A 21,455-nucleotide genomic window follows, 5' to 3' on the forward strand; every position below is an offset into this window, starting at 1 on the left:
ATACCATTTAATAAGACATTTATTTGCAGGAATATATAAGAAATTACCAGATAAAAATCATCAACTGATGACTATCCACCCTAAAACTTGGCCAAAACTACCTCCAGTGGAATGACCTTTTGGGAAATACCGATACCTAGTAAACTGATCCTGGTCTACTAGGTGTCCATAAATCACAGTTGTCACTGTACTTACTTCATTGGCTGACAGGCAATATGGGACATCCTGAGGTCTTGAAAGGCCACTATAAAAATGTACGTCCTTTCATTCTAAATATTCCAATATCCTCATTTAGCAAAGTGTGGATGAAGGGTTACGCCAGAAACGTTACCTCCCTTTTTCGTTAAATGACTGATTTGCTGTGTATTTCCAAACCTTGCTGTTTCTATTCAGAATTCCATTCCTCTTGGTTCGTTTTTTATTAACCTCTTTCTGACATAATGCATGTTGAGGGATTGTGCTTTGATTTGTGGACGGAAGTGCACCTCAATTCTGAACCCTAGCCCATGGGTTTTGAGATATGAGCCTGATCTGACAGTGCTTTTAAACTGCGTGGACTCCCTCAAGGAAATGGCTGATCCATGTTGCCATTGTCACCCAATAACCACCACAGTGAAACTGATGAGACTACCCTTCCTGCTCAGTTCATGGGAAAGCAATGATTAAAGTTTGATTGCAGATGCAGTCAGCTGCTTTTTTTTTTAAATGATAGGTTTGCCGGAGCCCACACTGAGCAGTGTAAATACCTGCTGAAATTGAGCAGTGCTTTCATTAATGATATATATTAATGACCTTGACTTGGGTGTGCAGGGCAAAATTTCAAAGTTTGCAGATGAGATGAAATTTGGAAGTGTAGTAAACAATGAGGAGAATGGTAACAGACTTCAGGGGGATGGAGACAGACTGGCGGGTGCAGGAAAGATTTATGAGAGCGGTTTCAGGAATGAGGAATTTCAGTATGTGGAGAAACTGGAGAAGCTGGGGTTGTTCTCCTTGCAGCAGATAAGGTTGAGGAGATTTGATAGAGGTGCTCAAAATTATAAACGGTTTTGTTAGGGGCAGAAGGGTCCGTAACTAGAGGACACTGATTTAAGGTAATTGGCAAAATAACCAGCCAAGACATGAGGAAACATTTTTTTTTACACAGATCTGGAATGCACTAACTGAAAGGGTGGTAGAAGCAGATTCAGTTGTAGCTTTTTTTTTTATTCATGGGATGTGGGCATTGCTGGCTAGGCCAGCATTTATTGCCCATCCCTAACTGCCCTTGATTAGATACAACTGAGTGACTTACTCAGCCATTTCAGAGGGCATTTAAGAGTCAACTACATTGCCGTGGGTCATATAGGCCAGACCAGGTAAGGACAGCAGATTTCCTTCCCTAAAGGACGTTAGTGAATCAGATGAGATTTTACGACAATGGTTTGATGGCCATCATTGGACGAGCTTTTTAATTCCAGATTTATTAATTGAATTCAAATCCCACCTTCTGCTGTAGTGGAATTTGAACCCATGCCCCGAGAGCAATACCCTGGGTCTCTGGGTTACTAGTCCAGTGACAATCCCACTAAGCCACTGCCTCCCCGTGAGGTAACTTTCAAAAGGCAATTGGATACTTGAAGGGAAAACATTTCCCCACAGCCCTGTAAAGTGAATCACAGAATCACAGAATTGTTACAGTGCAGAAAGAGGCCATTCAGCCCATTGTGTCCACACTGGCACTCTGAAAGAGCAATTTACTCAGTTCCATTCCCCTGTCTTCTCCCCGCAACCCTGCACATTCTTCCTTTTCATATAACAGTCGAATTTCCTTCAGAATGCTTCAATTGATCCTGCCTCCATGTTCTCAGGCAGTGCATCCCAGAGCTTAACCACTCGTTGCGTGAAAATTTTTTTCTTCATCTCACTTTTGCTTCTCTTACCAAATACTTTAAATCTGTGCCCTCTCATTCTTGATCCTTTCACGAGTGGGAACAGTTTCCCTCCATCTACTCAGTCCAGACCCCTCATGATTTTGAATTCCTCTATCAAATCACCTCTCAGTCTTCTCTTCTTCAAGGAAAACAGTCCTAACTTCTCCAATCTAATTTCATAATTGAAGTTCCTGGAACCATTCTCGTGAATCTTTTCTGTACTCTCTCCAATGCCCTCATGTCTTTCCTAAAGTGCGGCGTCCAAAACTGGACACAATACTCCAGCTGAGGCCAAACTAGTATCTCATACATGTTCAACATAGCTTCTTTGTTCTTGTACTCTCTGCCCCGATTAATAAAGCCCAGGACACTATATGCTTTATTAACTGCTCTTTCACCTATCCTGCCATCTTCAATGACTTATGCACATATACACCTAGGTCCCTCTGCTCCTGCACCCACTTTAGAATTGTACCCTTTATTTTATATTGTCTCTCCATGTTCTTCCTACCAAATCAATCACTTCACATTTCTCTGCATTGAACTTCATCTGCCACTTGTCTGCCCATTCCGCCAACTTGTCTATGTCCTTTTTGAGTTGTACACTATCCTTCTCACAATTCACAATGCTTCCACGTTTTGTATATTCTGCAAACTTTGAAATTGTGACCTGTACACTAAGGTCTAGGTCATTAATATATATCAGGAAAAGCAAGGATCCCAACATTGACCCCTGGGGAACTCCACTACAAACCTTCCTCCAGCCGAAAAACATCCATTAACCACTACTCTTTGTTTCCTGTCACTCAGCTAATTCCACATCCATGTTGCTACCATCCCTTTCATTCCATAAGCTACAGGTCTGCTCACAAGTCTGTTGTGTGGTACTGTATCAAATTCCTTTTGAAAGTCTATGTATACCACATCAACAGTACTGCCCTCATCAACCCTCTCTGTTACCTCCTCAAAAAACTCCAGCAAGTTAGTTAAACATGATTTTCCCTTAAGAAATCTGTGCTGGCTTTAGACAGCATAGGAGTGGAACTAATTGGATAGTTCTACCAAAGAGCGAGCATAGGGAAGATGTGCTTTATCTTTCAATGATTCTAATTGCATAAGTTCTGTTTAATATTCATTTCATTCTAATTTAATATGTTCTGGATATGGGGAAAAGGCGTGAAAGCAGAGTTGAGGTAGAAGATCAGCCATGATGTTCTTGAATGGTGGAATGGGCTTGAGAGGGCTTTTGATGTACTCCTGCTCCTATTTCTAATGTTTTTATGTTCTTATATTTATTGTGTTGTAGAGTCTGTTAGTGGCCAATCTTCCTGGGCACAATCTTCCTGGGCACAACCCCAATCTGCTACAACAATAAACACCACTTCACTAATTAGCAACCTTTTAGTTTTCGCATGAAGTGGCATTTTCACAAGTCAGATTATAATCTACTAACACCGCAGGCTTACATTCCCATGCTCATATTTGCCTGTAATTTAATAGGAATTTTTGACTACTGCTCTCAGTGCTGGGATATCCCAGTCCAGTGCATTCTTTTGCTTGTTTTCACTCTCCAGTGAGAGAAGCCATTTGCAAAACCACAATAAGGTGGGTGTGAAGAGTGAAGGAGGAACATTGAAAAAAGACAACATGCAAAGAGAGATTGAGAATGGAAAGAGGATAAGCGCGAGAGCAGAGGATATATCAATATCACTTAGACATCTTCTGAGACAAATGGGACACATACAACTTTAATAAATTGGCAAGATGCAATGCTTAATGTAGACAGGTCAACACTGAAAATCTCAGTTAGAAGTTGGCCTCTGCTCTTGATGTTCCCATGGTAAACCATGGGGCCCGAGTTCAATCGGAGGCTTCAAGTAATACTCAAACTCAAAGCACCTCATTCTATGTTAGTAATGAGCTAAAGCTACTGGATGGAGTGGTGTCTCAGGGAGTGAGATGAAAGTGGCAGCATCAATCCTAAAACACAAAGCACTGCGTCACCGTTGGTTGGAACTGGCAAAGGCCCTGGAGCAATCAGGAGGCCCTGCTGTTCTGCCTTTCCCTTCCTGCTAATGAACAGTGAGCAAGTTCAGAAGCAAAATCAGATGCTGGGAAACCTGAAATAAAAACAGAAAATCTGGAATTGCTGGAGAGAGCGCTGTCGGGTGATACGGATGAGAAACTGAAATTGGGGTTTGGGTAGAGATGAGCTGAGACAACCCTTTCCCACCCTCCTTTCCCCAGCTTTAGAGGGAGAAGCAGTTATTGAATTCAGTCAGGCCTAAAAAAGAAAGAACTTGCATTTGTATTCACAACCTCAGGACATCCCAAAGCAATTTACAGGCAATGGAATGCTACTGTAGAGTAGAAAAAGCAGTAGCAAATTTGCACACAGCAAGCTTCCACAAACAGCAAAATGATAATCATAGAACCGTAGAATCATGGAATAATTATAGAAAGAGGGCATTCAGCCATCATGTCCATGCTAGCTCTCTGCAAGCGCAACTCAGCTAGTCCCACTCCCCTGACCTTTCCCTGTAGCCCTGCAATTTTTATTCTCTTCAGATAATTATCCAATTCCCTTTTGAAGGCCATGATTGAATCTGCCTCCACCGCACTCTCAGGCAGTGCACTCCAGATCCTAACCACTCGCTGAGTAAAAATGATTTTCCTCATGTCACCATTGCTTCTTTTGCCATTCACCTTAAATTGGTGTCCATTGATTTTTGACCGTTCTGTCAATGGGAACAGTTTCTCCCGATCTACTCTGCCTAGACCCCTCATGATTTTGAACACCTCTCTCAAATCTCCTCTCAACCCCAGCTTCTCCAATCTATCCACATAACTGAAGTCCTTCATCCTTGGAATCATTCTCGTGAATCTGTTCTGCACCCTCTCTAAAGCCTTCACATCCTTCCTAAAGTGATCATATTATTTGTTTTTAGTGATGCTGGTCAATGTATAAATATTGGCCAGGACACCAAGGAGAACGCCCCTGCTCTACTTCAAATAGTGCCATGGGATCTTTTACATACACCTGAGAGAGCAAACAGGGCCCCAGTTTAATACCTTATCTGAAAGATGGCACCTCCATCTGCACTCTCTCAGCAGTGCACTGGAGCATCAGCCTAGATTTTGGGACTTGAACCCACAATCTTCTAGCATTAGAGGCAAGAGTGCTCCCAACTGAGGCATGGATGACACCTTTGTCAAACAGTAGAATATAAACTAGCAAATTAAAATAATGTCATGCTGCTGGGAAAAGAGGTGCAGAGCAACAATTAGTTACTGCTTTTACGGTTTCAAACAGAATTTTAAATTTGGGAGAGAATTGTTTGTGAACAGGAAGTGTCCTTTCATTCTATGTCCTCCCTTCTGTGAACTAATGGCATTCAAATTAGTGCTGTTCCACCATATATCAATGAAATGTCCCCCTAGGGACCTGAAGTTGTACAATGGGAATAAACAAACATGAAAACACAAATGGAAATGATCCCTGCTCCATTGAAATAAATGCTGGCAGGTTGGACTGAAGATGGCGTTAATGACTGCCAGCAATAACAGTTTTCTATATTTAACTGATGTCATGGGTCACATTTCAGGTTCAGGCCACAAGAGCAAAGGAGCCATCAAAGAGTTTACTCTTCCATGTTGATGTCATTGTGCTGTTGTTCTGAAACAGAAGTTGGTTTTGAGCAATGTGCCAAAATGTTAAGCAAACACAGGCCATAATGGCCAGCGTTCTCTGGTTCTCAACCTATCCACCAATGGGAACAGTTTCTCTCGATCTACTCAGTCCAGACCCCTCATGATTTCCTCTCCTCTCAATCTTCTCTTCTCCAAAGAGAACAGATCCATCTCCTCCAATCTATCCACATAAGTCCCTCATCCCTGGAACCATTATAGCAAATCTTTTCTGCACCCTCCCTAATGCCTTCGATTCCTTCCCAATGTGTGGTGCCCGAACTGGACACATTATTCCAGTTGAAGCTGAACTAATGTTTTAAAAATGTTCACCATAATTTCCTTATTTTTGCATTCTGTACCCTATAAATTGATAAAACCGAGGATCCCATATGCTTCATTAACCGCTTTCTCAACCTATCCTGCCACCTTCAACGATTTATGCACATATACCCCCAGGTCTTTCTGCTCCTGTATCCCCTTTATTTTATATTGCCTCTCCTCATTCTTCTGACCAAAGTGTATCACTTCACATTTCTTTGCATTAAATTTCATTTGTCACGTTTCTGGCCAAGTGCTGGAAAATGGGAATAGAATAGATCGGATTGATGGCTGCCCTGGACACCGTGGGCTGAAAGGCCTGTTTCTGTGCTGTGCAACTCTATGACTCTGTGACTCTATTCCACTAGCCTGCCTATATCCTTTTGAAGTCAATCATTCTCCTCCTCACAGTTCCTAGTACTTCCAAGTTTTGTCATTTGTCAATACTTCCAAGTGCTGTGTCATCTGTGTCAATTGATTCATATTATTTTAATCTGGTGTAGCTAAGGGCTGCATTATTCCACAAACTGCTTCATCCAGCTTTCATAAATATGTTCATTGCCTGTGAAAAATCTGTGTGCATTTTTTAAAATCCGTGTGAATTCACTTTGTTTTAAAATATGATGCCTAAAGATAATTAATTTGATAAATCCATCCTGTAAAGAAAGAAACCAAAATCATGAAACCTGACGAGAGATGATTGTGAGTAAACAGAGTAGTGTTCAAAATGAGTGCAAATGGGCAGCACAAATGGATTCTGGATTGAAGTGCTCTGAGTAGCATTGGGCTAAGGTGTGGAAGCTGTGACCTAAGAACATAAGAAATAGCAGCAGGAGTAGACCATTCAGTCCCTCGAGCCTACTCTGCCATTCAATACAATCATGGCTGGTCTTCTGCCTCAATTCCACTTTCCCACCCGCTCCCCATCTCCCTTGATTCCCTGAGAGACCAAAAATCTGTCTATCCCAGTCTTAAATATACTCAATGATGGAGCATCCACAACCTTCTGGCGTAGAGAATTCCAAAGATTCACAACCCTCTGAGTGAAGAAATTTCTCATCTCAGTCCTAAATAATGGAACTTTAATCCTATGCCCCCCCCATGTTTTGGATTCTGCAGCCTGGGAAACAACTTCTCAGTGTCTACCCTGTCAAGCCACTTCAGAATCTTAATAAAAACAAAATACTGCAGATGCTGGAAATCAGAAATAAAAACAGAAAGTGCCAGAAATACTCAGCAGGTCAGGCAGCAGCGGTGGAGAAAGAAGCAGAGTTAACATTTCAGGTCTGTGACCTTTCATCAGAACTTCTTTGTCTAAGTCATATCTGAGGCCCCAGAACTGACCCTTGCGGCACTCCACTTGTTGCAGCCTTTCAACTTGAAAATGCCCCATTTATCCCTACTGTCTGCTTCCAGTCCATTAACCAATCATTTATCCATGCTAATATATTACCCCCAACTCCATGCCCCTTTATCTTGCATATTAGCCTTTTGTGTGGCATCTTATCAAATGCCTTTAGGAAATCCAAATATATTGCATCCACTGGTTTCCCTTTATCTACCCTACTAGTTACATCCTCAGAAAAATGCTAATAAATTTGTCAAACAATGATTTCTGTTTCATAAAACCACGTTGACCCTGTCTGGTCAAACTAATGTCATGGTCACAAGAAGTGTAGCGATGAAAATACAGAAACAAACTGAAAAGTTATAAAACTTAGAACAATTCTCAAAGATTGGGACATTGGCTGTCAACAAAATGGAGGACAAGTCATGACTCAAACCAACTTCTGCACTGTAATCCACATCCATTGTCGACTAAGATTGAAAACCAGTCAAACCCGTCTGGATGGAAATAAGACAGATAATCACACATGGATGTGAACTATACTCAAGCAAACTAAGACAATGGTCTTGCTCAGGCTTTTCGACTCCAACTAACCTTCATTACATTGGGGTGTGAATAGCCCTTATAGCCTCAAAATAGGGCCATCAAAAGGCCATTGTGCAGCCCAGCAAGAACTGAAACCTAAAGTCACACGGGCAAAACTAATATTTGTCAGTTCATCTTAAAAGGTAATCGTTTTGAAGAACAAAAGCGGGTATTGCCTGTACAGAACTTCAAACATCAAGATCATGGTCTCTCCTCAGCCACACGGTAAACATCTAAAGCCATCTTGAATTCCAGCAAGGCTGAGAGAGAGGTCAGTTCCAGCCAACACAGTGGTACCCTGCTGAGACAAGTTGGAAGCGAGCTGCAGCAGAGACAAGAGGGTGCCTTTGTAAAAATTACTCTTCTACCTGTAGGAATTGAACTGAGCCATCAGCACCATCCTCAATCTTAAGTGGACCGCCAGAAGGCTGCAACAGCCCAGCAATTACAAGACAATCAGCAACCAGGCCTGCATCTGTAAAATTCACCTCTGACAGGATCCCACAGCTTTTCCCTGAAACAGATTTTTACACCTTGAGATCTTCTCCTTAACCTTCTATCTATCCTCTCTTGAGAGTGCATGTGAGAGTGAATGCATGTATGAGTGGTGTTGCAAACATTTGGAGGAATAAACATTTTCTTTCAATAAATAGTTAATCTTCTGTTTCAAACATACAAGAAAACTTGTCACTGTCTGTTATTTGGCAAGTAAAACACAGGGGCCGAAACACGAGTAACACAATAACACTGTCTGTGATTAGTTAGGAGGTGAACAGTGGAAACCAGCCATGACACCACCTACCTGTCCATAATGCTATGATTTTCTAAGTGCATTGTTAAGACTTCCTTAACAATAGATTTCAGTGTTTTTCTGATGACAGATGCGAGGCTAACTGGCCTGTAGTTCCCCGTTTTCTCTCTCTGTCCTTTCTTGAATTTGTTTAACTTCCAATCTGCTAGAACTGTTCTCAGCTCCAGGGAATTTTGGAAAATCATAATCAGTGCATCCACTATCTCTGCAGCTACCTCTTTTAGAACCCTTGGCTATAGGCCATCAGGTCCTGGGGATTTGAAAGCTTTTAGTCCCTTCAGTTTCTCCAATACTTTTTCTCTGCTGATATTAATTACCTTAAGCTCCTCACTCTTATTATCCCCTTGGTTATCCTTTATTTCTGGCATGGAACTTGTGTCTTCTACTGTGAAGACAGACACAAAATATTTGTTCAATGTCTCTGCCATTTCCTCATTCCCCAGGATAACGTCTCCTGTCTCTGTCTCTGCCTCTAAGGGATCAATGTTTATTTTAGCTACGTTGCTATTTATATACTTGCACACTCTGTTTTTACATTCCTGGCTAGTTTACTCTCATGTTCCATTTTGTTCCCTTTTTATCAACCTTTTGGTTGCCCTTTGCTGGTTTTTTAAACGCTCCCAATCTTCAGGCATACTACTATTCTTTGCAACATTATAAACCTCTGCTTTTAATCTAATGCTATTTTTAACTTTTCTAGTAAGCCACAGATGGATCTTTCTTGCCGGGTTTTTGTTTTTTAATGGAATGTACTTTTATTGAACATTTTGAATTGTTTCTTTAAATGTTTCCCATTGTTCATTTACCTCCATACCTTTCAGTCTATTTACCTAATCAACCTTTGCCAGCCCTCCCCTCATACCTATATAATTGGCTTTGTTTAAGTTCAAGATTTTTCTTTGGGACTGGAGTATGTCATTTTCAAACTTAATATGGAATTCAATTGTATTATGATTACTTTTTCCCAGAGGATCTTTTACTATGAGATTACTAATTAAACCTGCCTCACTGCACAACAGTAGATCTAAAATAGCTTTATCCCTAGTTGGTTCCACAATGCATTGTTCCAGGAAACTGTTACAAAAGCATTCTACAAATTCATCTCCCAGACTACCTTTGCCAATTTGACATGTCCAGTCTATAAGAAGATTAAAGACTCCCACAATTGTTACATTGCCTTTGTTACAAGCGTCAATTATTTCTTGTTTAATGCTCTGTCGAATGGCATAACTATTCTTAGGGGGCCTATAAACTTCCATTCAACTTCCTGGTCTTGTGAGCCAAGATCCTTTCTCACTATGTCCTAAGAAGATAAGAACGTAAGAAATAGGAACAGGGGTAGGCCATTCGGCCCCGCAGGACTGCTCTGCCATTCAATAAGATATGGCTGATTTGATCGTGGCCTCGACTCCATCCTTTACTATCAGGGCTACTCCTCCTCCTTTTCCACTCTGTCTGTTGCTGCTTTGTAAAAGCAGAATGAAGGTAAGTACATAGCAGACTATAAACCTTGCTATAATTTACTGAGTTAAAAGCTTACTAATACTCCATGTCTAATATATCTAAAAGTGCTGCTGCATAAAAATGGTAAAACCATTTCTCTGCGTTCAAATTGAAATGAGTTTGGAACTTCTCCAAGCCCAATAAACAGAAAACAAATTAAATAGACTGCCGCAACAGTAAGTAAAATAATTTCAAACAGAAAAACTCACAATCTGGTGCATATATAATAAGTGATAATAGATGCATGCCAGTAAATTAAAGACAGAATCCAATTTCAGAGCTCAGATGATGCACATTAACTGTTCTCACAAATTACCATGTCATTTGAGCCCCTGAATTAGATTTCTATCCTGTAATTTGCTTACAGCTTCCCTCTAGGTACTCAGTGAGATTTGGAAATGAAAGCAGGGTGACTGCAGCAAGATCATGGTCACGTAGACCTGGGGGAAGGTTTCCTTTGCTTCAGTGATTGCGGGAAAATCATAACTGAATCCAAATAAGGCTGTTAAAATGTCACAACAAGTACTGGACACAGGAAATCTTCCCCCTGATGTCTGCTTCCTATAAAATGTGGAACTCTGTATCCTTCAAGCCCTTTACCCTAAAATATTATTCATTGCTTAGCCATAGCGAACATAAGAACATATGAAGTAGGAGCAGGAGTATTTTCAGCCTCTCGATCCTGCTCCTCCATTCAATGAGAAATGAATTAAAATCCTGAAAATCAGTTGGATAAAGCATCCTGAGTATATCTAGCTTTTGAAACAATGTATGGGGCGGGGGGGGGGCAAGTTTTACCAGGCCCTCGCAGGAGAATTCGGAGGTGGGCACCAAGCAAAATTGGAGAAAAAACACCGTGCCAGTTCCCCGACATGTTCCCACATCATCCTGGAAGTGGCTTCTGTGCGGAGACAGTAACCCGCCCGATAGCGGCAGGAAGCTAATGGGCGATTAGTAGCAAGTCTTCAAGGGCAATGCAATTTTGATCGCATCACATGGGCGCCCCATGTTGAGTCAGAATCTCGGTTACTCAGAGGAGGCAGCTGCACAGCGATGATCGGAGCAGCATGAACATAAAATGCAATCTGACCATTTAATGGTGAAAACAATAAGCCTGAGGGAGTCTGCAGGTAGAGGCTTGCCATCACAGGAGCAGCTCCTGGAGACTGCTCTCACAGACAGAGCTCAGGGTGCAGAGATGGCTGCCGGTTCCCTCAGCCTTTCCTCGCACTGTTTCACTCCACCCTCCTTTGAGGCTTTTCCCTCAGCAGCACACTGACACTCCAGCCGCTGTGAAGGAAGCCAGTGTGCTGATTGACCCTCCCTCTTCCTCAACCCGCCCACTGTCCCTAATTGGACGGCAAATCCAAAGGCGGCCTGCTAATTGGTCACCTTCTGGACAATTGACCCAGAAGGCACGCTGCTCTGATGGCCGGATTATGGAACCGTAAATGGTCCCGACAGCCGAAGATATTCTGTGTCCGGAGTATTCAGCCAATGAGGCAAGTCTTCCAGCTCTACAACATTATCGTGAGTTACGGCCATGTCCTGCTGCCCCACCCCAACCTTGAAACCTCCTAGTGTTCTCCTCCGGGTCTCCTTCACCCCCCTCCTGATCTCCTGCTCCCTCCTCCCGATTTCCTCCTGCCGCTCTAGTCTCCTCCCTCCTGGTCTCCTCCTTCCTCCTCCTGATTTCCTCCTGCCGCTCCTAGTCGCCTCCTCCCAGTCTCCTCCTCCCTCCTCCTGGTCTCCTCCCTCCTCCCAGTCTCCTCCTCCCACTCCCAGTCTCCTTCTCTCCCACTCCCTGGTCTCCTTCTCTTGTAGCAGGTCTGCAGCTGGGGCTGACGCACAGATTTCACCATAGAGACGAGCGAGGACCTGCGGTGATTTCGGCCTCAGCTAATGACTTGAACTCGCAAATGCTGGCAGTTTGATGTTAGGTCAAGCACACGTCAAATGCCCTCCCCCTTTCCTGTACCCAGATGTAGGGGGCAGAACCGAACCATGCAAACCAGTACATTCGCAGATTTGATCCCCAATCTAAAGCCCTGCTACCCGTCCCGAACCTGACGGGACCCGACGACATGCGTCAGGCTCGGGTCAGGTCGGGTCGCTCCTCCGGGTCCGGCCTTCGGGCTCGGGTCAGGTTGGACCGGGTCTGGGTGGGGCCGGGTCCGGGTCGGACACATAAAGTAAGTATTGCTGGTAAGTGTTTAAAGGAAAAAAACTTACCTGAGCTGGGAGTCCGGGACGTCAAGGAGGGAAACTCTGAGTCTGCGCAGTGAGCGAGTGAGCATCTTTATGACGTCATTACACTCATGCTGCAGCTTCGAAGTTGCAAAGTAGGTAAAGGGAACATTCGGTGGTTGGGTCGGGTTGGGTCAGGCTCGGGCTTGGGTCGGGTTGGCGCGGGAAACAAATGGAGGGACTCAGGCCGGGTTGGTCTCAAGTCCAATGTGGTTCTGTCGGGTTCGGGTCGGGTGTTTTCCCCGACCTGAGCAGGCCTTTACCCCAATCCATGCTCAGTTCAGCCGCAGACGCAGTCGTGTTGTTGCTACAATTAGAATTGCAGCGCCACTTGGGAGAAAAAGTAATCAGATTTCTGTTGCTTATTACCATCCACTTAAATCCTGCTGGGAAGTGCCAGTGTGTGGATATCAGGGTGAGATTTGGTTATGGTCCTCCTCACGCAATCAGATAACTTTGCTGACATTCACATCCAGGTCACATACCAAGAATGACCACTTTGACAATTTCACATAGATCTTTACAGCACAGAAACGTCATTTGGCCCAACAGGTCCATGCTGGTGTTTATGTTCCTCATGAGCCTCCTCCCAGCTTACTTCATCTAACCCTATCAACATATTTTTCTATTCCTTTCTCCCTCATGTGTTTATCTAACTTCACCTTAAATGCATCTATGCTATTCATTTGTACCACTCTACATAGTAGCGACTTCTACATTCTCACTACTCTCTGGAGTAAAGAAGTCTTTCCTGAATTCCTTATTGGATTTATCAGAGATTTTCTTAGATATATGGTCTGGTTCTGGACCACAAGTGCTGCTGGTCCAAAGTACCCCAACATGAGTTTGCAACTTTTAAGAAGGAAGGGAAGGAATGGAACCTGGAGGCAAAAACATAAGAAAGAGAGAGTTATCTAATGAGTGATTCTGGCCACCTAGATCAGGAGGGTCCAGATTCAGTCTGTATTGCATTCGCTAACCTCAGCTGGAACAGTGGTAGAAGTTCTACAATTAGCCTCAACGTCCTGGGTTAGTGAGGGAAATATAAACCTAGTTCTTGCTCCAGATTGCTATCCTGAGACCCCTGCAGGAAATGCATGCCGTCTGAAGACAGCAGTGGGCAGCACTACTGTTGACATTCATCATCAAGGTTCACAGTTTTATAATCACCTCTTGAAAAAGGTACCAGAGAGCAATCAGTGTCCATAGAACTGTACTCCAACAGGGAGTCAAATCTTCAGGAGCGTAGGAGGAAAATAATCTGCAGAGAAAATAATTTCTTTTAAACCTTGGGTTTATGTAAAGATCACAAGTGAGAAATTTCTCTTGTCAATAATTTTACTGAAAAAGTCATTTTTAAATTATTGACAGGAGGTACTTAAGCAGCCGAGGCCACAGGTTCCAGAAACCAGGTAATTTGCTTTGTGTCACCTTCTCCTTTCACTCAAGTGCATTCATACATTTTTCCTATTGCTGATCATTGAGAATGAAAAGCAGTGAAATAGATTGGTGAAAGTCACTAGAAAGAAGGACTTTTATAAAAGTAAAATGAATCAAATCTATCTTTCAGAGACACACACATAGAATTAAAGAGGCTAACACAGCACAATGATATTTTATTAACAGATGTTTTTATTTAATATTCACATTCCCAAATGTGAAAACCCAGAACAGCCTGAATGTTTTTTTATCACCCGTCTTAGCTGCTAATAATTGCTAAATGGAATTCCGTACTGAGCCCATGTGCCAAGTATAGAAAGACAATCAAGGTTTTAACATGTTTTTAATCCAAATAAAGCTCGACAATATTTGATCGGTGAGGCTAGAGATCATTGTAAGTGCTTTAAAGTAAATGTCAACGTCTGAGCAGCACATTTTGCAACATGTTTTCCATACAGTCACTCAGCTGTAAGCCCCGAGGTGAGAATTACACTTCAACTAAGTCTGTTATTCATGTACTAACACCTTATTTTATTGTCTTTGGTGATAGCCCTGTAATATAGAAGTGGCATGGAGAAGGAAAGAATACTACATGAGGGAATCTCTTTCCACATGGCTCACTGATAGTGCTTTCAGCTCTGAGTCAAAAGGTTGTGGGCTCACAATCCTACCCGGTGAAGTACTGAGTGAGTGTGGCACTGTCAGAGGTGCTGCCTTTCAGATGAAATGTTTAAGACACGACTGGCTGATGATTTCTAGTGAAATGACAATCATGTATTTTTTTTTAGCTATGCATTTACAATTTCACAGGGAAGGATGGATTTGTTGAAAACGTGGCTATGCATTGTAACCAAAGGAAAGACCATCATTTCCTGTGCTTATGCTCACTCTTAGCTTACACAGCTACAGTTAGTCTTCAAGATAAGTCATTGTTTGTGAAGTGCTTTTTACCATTTCCAAGAGAAATGCTGAGGAGTTATATAAATGTAGCTTTGTCTCTTTGTGATTCATGTTTCCTTTCTCATCAGTCACCTGATACTATTGGATATCCTATCAAATATAGATTACATTTTCCAGCTAAAAGTGCAGTCTGATGCCTTCTTCAAAAATAGTGGTGGTTGCCAGTACCCATGGAATTGTACTCTTTCATAGATCAGCCACTTCGAAGGAAAAGTATTCGAGGAATTCAGGTGTCAGAAATGGGAGCATATGGAGTAAGACAGATTGACAAATAATATCATTGGCATCTGTTATATTGATTGGTTTAACCGAGATCATAAACCACACTTATAGATAACGCTTGGGCCATGTGATCTCCTGGACTGGTTTTAGTCACCTGAGGGGGCCAGGGAGGAGTTTTTTTCCAAATATTGAGCTGAATTGTTCCACCAGATAAGAAGGCCTGCCGCCAGGACTGAAAGTGGAACCTGACTCCATGCCAGTGGGTGGCAGGACCCTGGGTGGCATTTTACCAGTGGTAGCCGATTAAGAGGCTGCCGACAGGACCAGCATCCAATTGAGAATGGCGGCCCATCTCCCAGAGCTGCCAGGCCAATCAGAGGGCCAGCAGCACTATAGCCTCGGCAGCCCCACCGTTAGTGGTGGCCACTGCTGAGGCTGCACAAAGGACTAGTGAGCGCTCCTATGCTGCAGTACCCTTGAAGCCCAAGTAAGCTTTATCTTTAACCATTCAGGGACCAGGCAGGAACGTCCTGACCATCGGCGTCCTTCTACCAGCAGCATCATGTATCAATAGGGTCGATCATTTGCCATTGGTGGTGGGGGGGTGCCCTCCGTGGTCCACGGAGCAGACATAAAGAAGGCCTCCCCAGGAACCTGTTGAGAGGTCACCAGGGCCCTCCCAGCACCAGTAAAATACAGACAGGTGCAGAAGGTGGCCCTTAATTGGCACAATTGGCTGCAAAGCAGCAATAAGATGTCAGGCTCCCCTCCCAACACCTTCCTCCATCATTTGACCAGTCCTCCCACTGCCCAGCCCATCTCCAAAGAGTCGGTGAAATCCAGCCCGTTCTATCCTTTATTAGAATCATAGGACTGGAGTTTCAATCTGGGATCAAGAACCCAACACCTGGATGACTTCCAGGTCCTGACCCCGTACCACTTCAATACAGATCAGCCAATTAGTGGCACAGAGCGCTGCCAGGAGGCGGGAACTGACTGCTGAGTACAATCCTCAAAGGCAGACAACAGCCATGACTGGGCTTGCTGCTGCCTTGCAAAATAGAAGAGGCAGGAAGTCAAAGGGCCAGCAGCCTCACGGAGCAGAGAAGTGGCTAATCTGCTAACGAAAAGGGACTACACCCGCTCGGACACAACAACCCTTTTTGCCAAAACATTTACATCATGATGAAGTAAGTGATGGCTCCCTGCATTGCACCTGGCAACTGTGCACCAAATATGCAGCAGACTGTTCGGGTTCGCTGATCTGTGATTCTAAAATCGCCTTCTGGAGATTAACAGGCAGTTAATTGGAGGTGGTTGAGTTCCCGCTCCTCCCAACCCTCCTCCCCCGCCCACACTTTGAAAATGACACTGTGTCTCGAAGGCATTGGGACACTGACATGCCATCCGGGAGTGGTATTTTCAAAGTGCGCCCACACCGATATCGCACCCACGGGCAATTGAAAATCCTAGCCATAGAATGGTTACAGTAGAAAAGGAGGCCATTCAGCCCATTGTGTCCATCCCAGTCCCATGCCCTTTCCCATAGCCCTGCAATTTTTTTTATCTTCAGGTGCTTATCCCATTCTCTTTTGAAAGACACAATTAAATCTGCCCCCATCATACTCTTAGACAATCCATTCCAGATCTTAACCACTTGCTGCGTAAAAGACATTTTGCTCATGTCACAGTTTCCTTTTGTTCTCAATCCCTCTGCAATAGGAACAATTCCTCTCTATCAACTCTGTCTAGACCCCTCATGATTTTGAACACCTCTATCAAATTTCCTCTTAATCTTCTCTTCTCCAAGGTGAACAACCCCAGCTTGTCCAATCTATCCATGTAACTGAAGTCCCTCACCCCTAGGACCATTCTAATAAATCTTTTCTGCTCCCTCTGTGGTACAGAGGGAGCTGGGTGTCCTTATACATGAAACACAAGAGGTTAGCATGCAGGTACAGCAAGTAATTAGGAAGGCAAATAGATTGTTGGCATTTATTGCAAGAGGGATGGAGTATAAAAGCAGGGAAGTCTTGCTACAACTGTACAGGACATTGGTGAGACCACACCTAGAGTAGTGAGTATAGTTTTAGTGTCCTTACTTAAGGAGGGATATACTTGCATTGGAAGCAGGTCAGAGAAGGTTCATTAGGTTGATTCCTGGGATGAAGGGGTCATTTTATGGGGAAAAGTTGAGCAGGATGGGCCTATACGCATTAGAGTTTCGAAGAATGGGAGGTGATTTTATTGAAACATATAAGATTCTGAGGAGGCTTGACAGGGTAGATGCTGAGAGGATGTTTCCCCGCATGGGAGAATCTAGAACTAGGGGGCACAATTTCCAAATAAGGGGTCTCCCTTTTAAGACGGAGATGAGAAGGAATTTCTTCTCTCAGCGGGTTGTTAATCTTTGGAATTCCCTTCCCCAGTGAGCAGTGGAGGCTGGGTCATTGAATATATTTAAGGCTGAGTTAAACAGATTTTTGATCTACAAGGGAGTCGAGGGTTATGGGGGTAGGTAGGGAAGTGGAGTTAAGGCCACAGTCAAATCAGCCATGATCTTATTGAATGGTGAAGCAGGTTCGGGGGGCCAAATGGCTTGTTCCTTCTCCTATTTCTTATGTTCTTATGTTCTCTCTAAAGCTTTAAAATCCTTCCGAATATGCAGTGCCCAGAGTTGAACACAATACACAAGTTGAGGCCGAACCAGTTCATCATAACCTCCCTGCTTTTGTACTCTATGTCTTTGTTTATAACACTCAGGATCCCAAATGTCTTTTTAACCACTTTCTCAACCTGCCCTGCAACCTTCAATGATTTTGCACCTATACCCCCAGGGCTCTCTGTTCCTGCACCCCCTTTAAAAATGTACTCTTTAATTTATGTTGCCTCTCCTCGTTCTTCCTACCAATATGAATCACTTCACACTTTACTGCATTAAATTTCATCTGCCACGTGTCCGCCCATTTCACCAGCCTGTCTATGTCCTCTTGAAGTTTATCACTATTCTCCTCACAGTTCCAAATACTTCCAAGTTTTATAACATTTTCAAATCTTGAAATTATGAACTGTACACCTAAGTCTAGGTATTAATATACATCAGGAGAAGCAGAGGACCTAGTACCGACCCCGAGGCAACCCCACTACATACCTTCCTCCAGTCCAAAAAACAACCATTCACCACTACTCCCTGTTTCCTGTCACTCAGCCAACTTCGTATCCATGCTGCTCATGTCCCTTGTATTCCATGGGCTTCAGCTTTGCTGACAAGCCTGTTATGTTCACCACCACATCAACTGCATTACCCTCATCAACCCTCTCTGTTACCAAATCCGTGCTGGCTTTCCTTAATTAATTCATACTTATCCAAGTGACTGTTAATTTTGTCCCAGATTATTGTCTCTAAAAGTTTTCCCATCACTGAGGTTAAGCTGACTGGCCTGTACTTGCTAGGTTTATCTTTACACTCATTTTTGAACAAAGTTGTAACATTTGCAATTTTCCAGTCCTCTTGGCACCAAACGTGTATCTAAGGAGGATTGGAAGATTATGGCGAGTGTCTCTGCAATTTCCACCCTTATTTCCCTTATCATCTTCGGATGCATCCCATCTGGTCCTGGTGACTTTGCAACTTTAAATGCAACCAGCTTTTCCAATACCTCCTCTTTATCAATGTTTAGCCCCCATACAGTATCTTAACTACCTCCTCTTTCACTGTAACTTTGGCAGCATCTTCTTCCTTGGTAAAGACAGATACAAAATAGTCTTTAGTACCTCAATCATGCCCTTTGCCTCCATGCATAGATCTCCTTTTTGGTCCCTAATCAGCCCTACCCCTCCTCTTACTACCCTTTTACTATTTATATGCCTATAGGTATTGGCCCTGGACCCTGCCTCGCCCAGGATATTATATGGCTGCGGGAATTGGAAGGAGGGTGCAGGGGTGGAAGGAAGTGTCTAGTCACGACACTCCAGCCATCATGAGTGTGATGCAGGCTCAATGGCCCAGCTGGTCTTTTCCTGCCTGTCAATTTTGTATCTTTGTATAAAATCACCCGTTTTGGCAACAGCAACTTGCCTTTATCAAAAAGTAACATCCATAGGTGCTTCATCAAAACGTGCAAGGAAAGTAGATATTGAGCAGGAAGGGAAAGATTGGCAAAAATGCATTTCACCATCTGCCCCCACCCTCATCCCCACCCCAAAGGTGAAGCATTAAGTATATACATCACTTCCTGTAATTGTCACATTAACTTCCTGTTCAGATAAGCGTTATGAATCTCAGGAATTCTCTACCCCAGAGAGCTGTGGTTGTGTATATTCAAGCCAGAGGTCGATAGATTTTTGGGTACTAAGGGAATTAAGGGATATGGGATAGAGTGGGAAGCTGGAGTTGAGGTCAAAGAACAACCATGATCTTATTGAAGGGCAGAGCAGGCTCGAAGAGCCAAATGGCCTACTCCAGCTCTCATATCTTACGTCCTTATGTTTTTATGTTCTGTAACACTTTGTTGGACGATAGAAGTTTACAGCACTGGAGGAGGCCATCTGAACACCATGTCTGTGCTAGTTCTTTTCAAGCGCAATCGGAATCTAATCTCACAGCTCTGCTCTTTTCCCATAGCCAGGAGTCTTACTCTGGCCACAATAGTACTGACTCAGGTTTAGGACGATGCCAAACTGGAGGCTCTAGCATCTCCTGTTGGGGAAGTGAATGAGAGAAAACTGGAATAAGAATGGATCAGGAAACAGAAGGAATGGGGGGGCACAACTGGGCTTCTTTGCAGGTAGCTACAACAGGCAGACTGGAACTGAGCTACGCACCAGTTCTCCTTGCAAGAAAGCTGTCAAGACCCTATTTGTGCTAGCTGCCCTGTCTCACCCCTGAGACAGAAGGGTGTGGGTTTAAATCCCATTCCAGAGATTGGAGCAAGAAATTTAGGCTTAAAATCTAGTGCAGTACTGAGGGAGTATCTATCAGAGATTCTGCCCTTCAGATGAAGCGTTAAACCGAGGCTCTGTTGCTTTCTCAGGTGGATGTAAAAGTTCCCATGGCACTATTTCAAAGAAGGGGAGTAACGTCTATCGTCCTGGCCCATATTTATTCTCCAATCAGCATCACTAAACCAAATTACCTGGTCATTATCACATTCCTGTGTGTGGGAGCTTGCTGTGCACAAATTAGCATCCATCTTTCCTCCCTTACAACAGTGACTGCACTTCGAAAATACTTCATTGATTATAAGTCACTTTAGGACATCCGGTGATCATGAAAGATGCAAAATAAATGCAAGTCTTTCTCTTTTTTTTTTATCAGTTTTTTAAAAAGTATTTTTTGAAGAGCAAGATCATTTGCAAACAGAGCTACATGCAAAGAAAAACAGCTCCTTGTAAAATCCCCAGTAGACATGCAATCTTACAGTCATTTTCCATTGCAGACGCATCAGAAAGGAGTTATATTTATCCAAATAAACCTCCCAATTTATGACACAAAATGCCAAAGTGAAAACCAGTAGCCGAAGTGCATACACTCTCTTCTGCTTGGGGCTTGAAACAGCGTTGGTTGCCATTTACTTGTATGAGACTTTCTAGCACTGGATGATAGATTTCGGTGGCACAGTGACTCAGTGGCGAGCACTGCAGCCTCACAGCTCCAGCAACCTGGGTTCGGTTCTGGGTACTGCTTGTGTGGAGTTTGAAAGTTTTCCCTGTGACTGCGTGGGTTTCCTCCGGGTGCTCTGGTTTCCTCTCACATGCCAAAGACTTGCAGGTTGATAGGTAAATTGGCCATTGTAAAAATTTCCCCTAGTGTAGATAGGTGGTAGGAGAACTGAGGGAAGGTGGGGATGTGAGAGGTAACATGGGATTAATGTAGGATTAGTATAAATTAATGGTTGGTGTGGACTTGTTGGGCCGAAGGGCCTGTTTCAGTGCTGTATCTCTTTATGACTAAAAGCTCACAGTAGTATATTTAAATTATACATGTAGAAGAGGCAATAATTTACAAATGTCCAGCTATATTGGGCACAGTTTTTACTTTTCTGCTTCCCAGTTGCCAGGAACTCACCTTTACAGATTCACTTGGGCAGTGAACAACAGGACTGCTTCAGCTGTTTCACCTGGTACAATCTCACTCAGCTACAACAAACATTCCCCTTTCTTTTTGATGAAAGATCATCGACCTGAAATGTTAACTCTGTTTCTCTCTGCACAGATGCTGCCAGACCTGCTGAGCATTTCCAGCACCTTCTGTTTCCTAGTACCCTTTCTTTCTTGCCAGCCAAGCTTGTGAGCAAGAACAGGGAGCAGGCGAGGACAGGAGGAGATAGAGTATACATCCACATCATCTCCTAAATCAAGGAGGACCTCCTGGAAATAGTGCAGCTGGGTCATGTCAGAGGCTTGGCAAGTGGCGAGT

At 43.4% G+C, this 21,455-nt stretch overlaps 1 protein-coding gene and 1 long non-coding RNA gene across 5 annotated transcripts in view; one reads left to right on the forward strand and one right to left on the reverse strand.

Annotated features, from left to right (window-relative positions):
• The window catches only part of LOC137369797 (uncharacterized), a 142,414-nt gene extending 127,621 nt beyond the window's left edge, over positions 1-14,793 (forward strand). The window contains exons 2-3 of the long non-coding RNA XR_010975014.1: positions 13,787-13,827; positions 14,406-14,793. This is a non-coding gene — a long non-coding RNA (uncharacterized lncRNA). The remainder of the gene's footprint in view (positions 1-13,786; positions 13,828-14,405) is intronic.
• Positions 1-21,455, reverse strand: part of LOC137369795 (receptor-type tyrosine-protein phosphatase mu-like) — a 991,520-nt gene that overhangs the window by 844,420 nt on the left and 125,645 nt on the right. The window lies entirely within an intron of this gene.

Source organism: Heterodontus francisci, chromosome 5 (assembly GCF_036365525.1).
Source record: "Heterodontus francisci isolate sHetFra1 chromosome 5, sHetFra1.hap1, whole genome shotgun sequence".
Classification (NCBI taxonomy): domain Eukaryota; kingdom Metazoa; phylum Chordata; class Chondrichthyes; order Heterodontiformes; family Heterodontidae; genus Heterodontus; species Heterodontus francisci.